A 7,494-nucleotide genomic window follows, 5' to 3' on the forward strand; every position below is an offset into this window, starting at 1 on the left:
TCGAAAGGGAATTAGTTCATCTGTATTTTAAACATGGTTTAGAGTCACACGTACTGAATGACACGATTCCTCATGTTAATGCAGAAATTAATGCAAACTTATTGTTAACTTCTCTAAGGAATACTTTCTAAATAGTAGTAAGAAATACACAACATGATGTAATTCATGAAGAAACTTTGTAGAATGGACGACAGCTGCCTGTTGTGGAGACACAAGAAAAGAAAACGACGTTTCGAAAGTTTTCCGCCTGAAGAAACCTCATCCCCTACACTCGTGTATTCACAACAGACATCTGCCGTCCATTCTACAAAGTTTCATGATGAATACTCTGTCTAAACAATGTATCAAAGAATGAAAGAATTATTCTGAGTTATAGTTTGAACAGCTGTAGCTTTTTTGGTGTGTTTTTTTCGAATTTTGTGCAAACCTGCGAGAAGACTATCTGCACTACACGTCACTAGCTCAGCAAAGACTAGAAGGAAGACAGCTAGTCATCACTGATAACTATTGGGCTGCTCTTTCATCAACTAATAGTGGAATTGACCATCCCACTGTTATAACACCAACACGGCTGAAACGACAAGCATGTTTGGTGGATCAGAGATTCGAACCCGCAGCCCTAAGAGTGCGAGTGAAATGGCTTAACTATCTGGCCATTCTGGGCCATAACAGCTGTAAGAAATAATAAACATGTTTTTCGTCATAATTTAAAGCAAAGCTTTCAAGAAACTTTTTTATGCCCTACGTCGAGAATAGTATTCCTCAAGGTTATATTTTAACATGTAAGGGAAATGGTATGAAATACATATACTGAGACCTTTTCTACCGAAAGATGGGTTCAGTATAAAAGCTAAATCATTCTTCTGGAAACAGGCAGAGTATTGTGAAAGCATAATGAATATTATCATGCATATAAGTTCATACAGTTTTAAAATAGAACTTTGGTCAAGGAGTTAATTAGGTTCTTTTATTCTAGATACCTATTGTCTTGGGCCTTTCACCTATGATACATTCTCCTTCTTATGGGAAAGATTTCTGTAATATTGACCGTACTGGAAAAAATACTACAAAGTCTAGCCTACTAAATGAATCGAAAACATTTTTTTCTTCTACCTCAAGTTTTGTGAACTAACAAAGCAATAAGGTGAACTGACAAATAAATCTAAACAGTCACTTGTTAAATTTACTATAATTCCTATAACATAAATTCAATAAAGCTGACAAACAAACTCGCTAACTCATTAAATGATGGACAACTCTGGTGTTCTATATAATTATAACATTTTTACCCGAATATTTAGAAATTTCAAGTCGTCACGTGGGCTTATTCATGTCACATGAATTCTAGCCACTCAGAAAATTTCAAGATGTCATACATCATCACTAAGTCATGCTAAAATTCTCTTAAGAAAGATTAGAAATCATCTAGATTAAAATATTTAACATACTTCTCAACAATACTGCTACTGAGAACTTGTTTATGGTACTGCAGCAATAATAATGCTATGTTTAAATCTAATACAAGGAAAGAATTTGCAGTTGGAATTTTCTGGTCATACAGTGGAAGGAAATGGACTCTATACTGACCCTTGGTTTTGTGTCATACTACTAATGGTTTGAGACCACTCTCTCCATGTTCATTATAACATTATCTGCTCTTACTATAATCAATGCCCATTTTACTTGAATCAAGAGGTGTGGCGAAGCATTCCTGTCATTAACGTGAATATTAATAACGACCAAAGTGCTGGTATATCCATGAAAGAGCTGGGAGTTCCTGCTAGGTACCGATATTAGCAATAGTAAAACTGAGACTATGTTATGGTAGTCATAGAAAGGGATAGAATACGTGATAACATACATTAGTCGTATTCTTACCACTCGTGAAAGCCAATGGTACATTACAAAGTAATAACTGCTTAAAATTATGGTCTTCATCAACCACTAACGATACTACCTGTATGGTAGAATGCCCACATTTAAGGCAGATCTTGCATCACTGGAGTGGCTTATGAACTTCAAAATTCCTAAAGGGTTAACTGTACATTGACTTACAATATTGCAGATGTATGAGTTTGTTAAACAACTTCAAAGAAGCTCACAGCCCTGAAATACTGACAAACTGTCTTACTGTACAGTAAAGACATTTTCATTCATTAAACTCTTCACCCTGTGAATCACGTAAGAATCAAAGCTATTTCTGCCTTAGTAACATCAACCTATGAAGTAGGTCCCATCAGTGAATGGATACCAAGAGCTGTGGGAAGAGCAAAAGAGAACTAGCATGGGTAGTCTTTCTCATGCAGAAAAGTGAAGCATAACAAGACGAAACTGTAGAATGTTACATGGATACATGCCATCTGTAACAGTTTTATTAGTAGCTAAAAGTGTGGGAAGGCATATACCATTTTTTTTCTATTAATAACCAATGCATGATTTTAAGCAAACGCTGTAACTTTGAGGTAAACAATTATTCAGACTTTGCAAAATGCAAGAATTGAAAGCTACCAAATTGTTCCTTGCTCTTGTGGTAATACACAATAGTATTTTACAGGCCAAGTCCGAGTCAGGGCATTAAGAAGTGGTGTTAATATTGTATAATGTGTGTGCCCAGAGGAAAAGTCAGTCTATAAAACGTAAATTACAGCAAGGAATTGTTGATTCTCCTTTAGAGAACATAACCCTCGCTTATGTCGATCCTCTCCCAGACTCTGAATGAGGTATTTGGTATATGTTGAACTTTATTACCGGCTTAACTAAATATATCCCGTCTTATTCATAGGGCTATATTTCAGCACAGTCTCTGGCTGATGAATCACTAGAGCACTTGATAAGCCATTTCAGAAGCTCAATTTTGGTCAGAAAATATTCTTCCCCGTGAATGTGTGATGCATAATTTAACAGTATAATAAACATGCCATAGCATTTACAAGAGTGTGTAGAGCAGCCAAGACCTGAGTTTGTGCGTCAACGGGAAGACTGTTGTATGATAGAAGAAATGTTACATCAAAACAGTCAAAGAATATAAGTTCTTTGTGGAGACTAAGTGTGACTTCGACGCAGAAGCAGCTCAGCTTTAGTTGAACAGATGTGTATTTCTTACTCCAACAGAGCAATCCATCGGGATAAGAGATACAGAGGTGCATAAATAGCGCGTAAGCCAATAAACAAGTTGCAACCATATGTTATTGACAAAAAAAGGTTCTTGCCCATTGTTTGGCTAAAAATCAAAGATCGATACTGCTTAATACTTCAACTGATGCGCAAAAATATACTAAGAGTACTTATAAGATGAAGAAGCACTGGATAGCTGATTACGAACATAATATTATTATAGCTGGTATTAACTGCTTGTTTTGGAATTTCGTACAAAGCTACTTGAGGGCTATCTGTGCTAGCCGTCCCTAATTTAGCAGTGTAAGACTAGAGGAAAGGCAGCTAGTCATCACCACCCACCGCCAACTCTTGGGCTACTCTTTTACTAACGAATAGTGGGATTGACCGTCACATTATAACGCCCCCACAGCTGGGAGGGTGAGCATGTTTGTCGCGACTCGGGCGCGAACCCGCGACCCTCAGAATACGAAGCGCACGCCTTAACGCGCTTGGCCATGTCAGGCCCAAATTTAATGTGAAAAGACAATTTAATTTACATCATTTATTATCCCTATGTATTAAAATAAAATTAGTTTGATTAATTATTTTACCATGAAAATATTTGTCTTTTGTTCTTGTCGTATATGTTCTTGTATTGTAAAATTGATGGAAAGTTTGTTTGCTTCCACTCATTCAACTTTTTTTTTTTTTTTTTGTAGTTCGGTGTTTAAATATTTTCTTCAAATAATTTAAATTGTCGTCAAAAAGAAACAGCTTAGCATAATTAGCGAACATACTAAATTGTAAGAAAGATTCAATGTCCTTTAGGTATTTTGCAAAGTGTTTAATAAATTAATAATAGCCATTAATATATTTCTGTAGCATGAAATTTTAAAACTCCAAGTTGTATTTGGATACATTTTAAATCTTTCTAGTCTAAAATGAAAACATATTTTTTTCCAAATATATTTCAGAATTTAAATAAAAACGAAATGGTTCTATAGCACTTGGAGTAGTTGGCAAATTACTTTTGTATATTGGAGCTTCTTTAAAAATATTTAGTCGATCTGATTATTTTCATTCTGTAATTCTCGTCATCACGAATTATTATTTTATCACGGCGATTGTACGAGAAGTGTAAGTCTTTATGTTTTGTTATGTATTTGTACTTATGTATGTAACTATTATGTCTGAACTAACATACATTACACCACTATTAACAGTACACCCTCATACGATCGTAAAGAAACTAAAATACTTAAACCAAAAATTATCAACAGAAGAAATATCTATTTCATTCAACAATGTTGAAAGGAACAACTAACCTCTAATTTTGTAAAGATAAAACTATCAAAATAATTTAATCAATGCACAAACATTATCCAAAATTTACAGAAAAAACTACTTAAAGCCATGTTGAACACGAAATACAAAGAACTGCATGACTTACAAAAACAAAAAATGAACCTAGGCCATCAACTGGCATGCTGCATTAAACCAGAGATTTACGGACTTATACAATGAAACATAAACCAAATCAACACTAGAAATGACAGGGACAAAAAGATCTGCCACAACAAAAAAACTAGAGAAACTAAGATGCAAACAACAGAAAAGACACTAACACGACAAACCATTGACCAGCCTCATAATTAACAGATCTGACCGACAATTAAACACAGACGAGATACATCTACTTAACAAAGTACTCAACTTCGCAATAGCTCCTAGGTACATCCCAACCTTAGAAATTAAAGCATGTTTAGAAGATCCACCTAGGAGACTTGTGATACTTTCCACAGAAACCAAAAACAACCAACATAAAGAAGACAACTTCGACAATTCTATTGACATCCAACAGCCAAACTTCCCAAGAAAAATTAAAACGTTATATTTTCCAGAAACACCTAAAAACATCTTAAACGATTTTTTCAAAGAATTTTCTCACAAAACCATCGACATAATTTCACAAAACAGAAAACTAAAAACAACCTTACAAAAAGAAACATTAATTTAATTAAAAACCTAAAACAAGACAAAAACATTAAAATTCTAAAAGCAGATAAAGAAAACGCTATAGTCATAATGAACACGAATGAATACATCCAAAAAATGAAAAACATCCTGTCATGAAAAAAACCAACACAATTTCAAAAACACTTTATTCCTACCTACGCAAGACCGACTCACGCACACCACAAATTTACGGCATCCCCAAACCTCATAAACCAGATTGTCTACTAATACCAATAATGTCCAAATACAAATCGTTTAATTACACTCTTTGTAAATACATAGCATGGACATTCTCCAAATATGTAACATCAGCCAGCTCATTCATCAAAAACTCTTTTAATTTCAAATCTAACCTTAATAAACTCAATCATAAAGCCTTAATGGCCAGTTTCGATGTCATATCCCTCTTTGCAGAAGTTCCAACCGCTGAAGCCTGCAAGATAGCCTTAGAAGTCTATATCTGAGACCCTAACCCATCAATAGACATTTTCAACAATAAATTAGCAACCCTCATAGAATTCACCACGATGAAGACAAACTTCATGTTCAACAACCACAACTATATACAAACAAATGGCTTAAGCATGGAAAATCCAATATCACCAGTTCTAGCCAATATTTTATGACACAATTTTAAACACAAGCAGTTAACACAGCATTACATCCACCACTATACTGCTACAGAAATGTAGACGACACGATTGCGGGATTCACATCTACAGAGCACACACTAAATTTTTTCAATCACATTAACTCTGTACATCCCGACATTAACTTCACATGTGAACAGGAAGAAAGCAATAAAATATCATTTCTTAACCTCAAAATTACAAGAACCGACACACAATTTAAAACAGGAATCCATCAAAAAATCATCCATACTGGACTATACATTCCTTGGGACTCAACACACGAAACAAAACAAAAACTCAACAACATACTGAGAAACCAAATAAACACAGCCATAAAACTATGCTCACCAGATAAAATTAACGACGAATTAGACAAAATAAAACAATGCTTCATCAACATCAATAAGTTTCCTCCACAAACCGTAGAAAACATTATACGCACACACCGAGACAAAATGCAAAATCAACTAACAAAAGTAAATATACCCCACGATTTAAAAATTCACGAAACCATATACTGCTGCATACCATATATTCCCGACATCAATAGAAAAATTACCAACATTTGGCAAAAACTAGTAAGAAAATGTAACATTCCAGTGAATACCAAATTTATTAAAAAAAACAGGTCAATACCGTGTAAAAACTACACTGACAAGTACCACCCCAACATTATTTATAAAATACAATGTGATAACTGTCACGACTTCTATATTAAAGAAACAAGTAGAAACATGGAAACCAGATTCAAGGAACACGAAAAGTCACCTTCACATGTTTTCGAACACTGCAACTCAAATAAACACAACATAACCATAGAAAACACCCAAATACTAAATAAAGAAACAAACATAAACAAACGCAAAATTAAAGAAGCCTTACTTGTACAAATCTTGAGCCTAAAATAAACCAATACAAAGGAACATCTTTATACCTATATTAATAAATATATCCAACACCTAAGCATGCCCTCTACGTTCCTACACCCAATTACATATCAGCCTTCAAACATTTGGTCAGCTATCGGTCAGTAACCCTTTCTTTGTGAACCTGACGATGACCGACGAAGGTCGAAACGTTGTTCGCTCCTTTACATAGTGCTTTCTCTATCCATACCAGCCGTTTTTGCATGTATACTTCTCACCATTTTTATTGACGTTCTTTTAAATAAAACTTCGGCTTTGCAGCCATTCAATATTTTAATTGCTTTATAAGAATATCATTTTTATTTAAATGTTCTAACAATCTTTATAAATCAAACGAAATTATACATATTTCCCAGAATTAAGTCATACATAGTTATTATCTAGCTTTTGTGTATAATCTCTTTACATTACTTTTACATACATACAAACTTAAGTCTGAAACTTGAATAAATGAAAATGCTAACATTTTTATATTTTTCCTGAATATCCAAACTTTTTCAACTTGTATTGGATGTATCCTTTCTGTCTTAGAGGTAGAGTCCTATTCTTTACGGCGCATAAATTATATTTGCTTAATAATATATTACAAATCGTTAATACAATCTTTTTTTCCTTTCGCGTATTCTGAAAGTAGGTAATTTGCAAAATCAAAGTACTTGTTAAAAAGTTATTTTTCTCCTTCCACTGTTTAGGTTGAAATAACTAGTATGAATTACATATCCTGTATACCTCATGCTTATATAGAGATATCCTACAAACATAATAAAGTAGTATGAGTGAAATCACCTTGCAAACTCAATTTAATTCATGAACAGCAAGTGTTA

The sequence above is a fragment of the Tachypleus tridentatus genome, chromosome 8 (genome assembly GCF_004210375.1).
Source record: "Tachypleus tridentatus isolate NWPU-2018 chromosome 8, ASM421037v1, whole genome shotgun sequence".
In the NCBI taxonomy this organism is placed as follows: domain Eukaryota; kingdom Metazoa; phylum Arthropoda; class Merostomata; order Xiphosura; family Limulidae; genus Tachypleus; species Tachypleus tridentatus.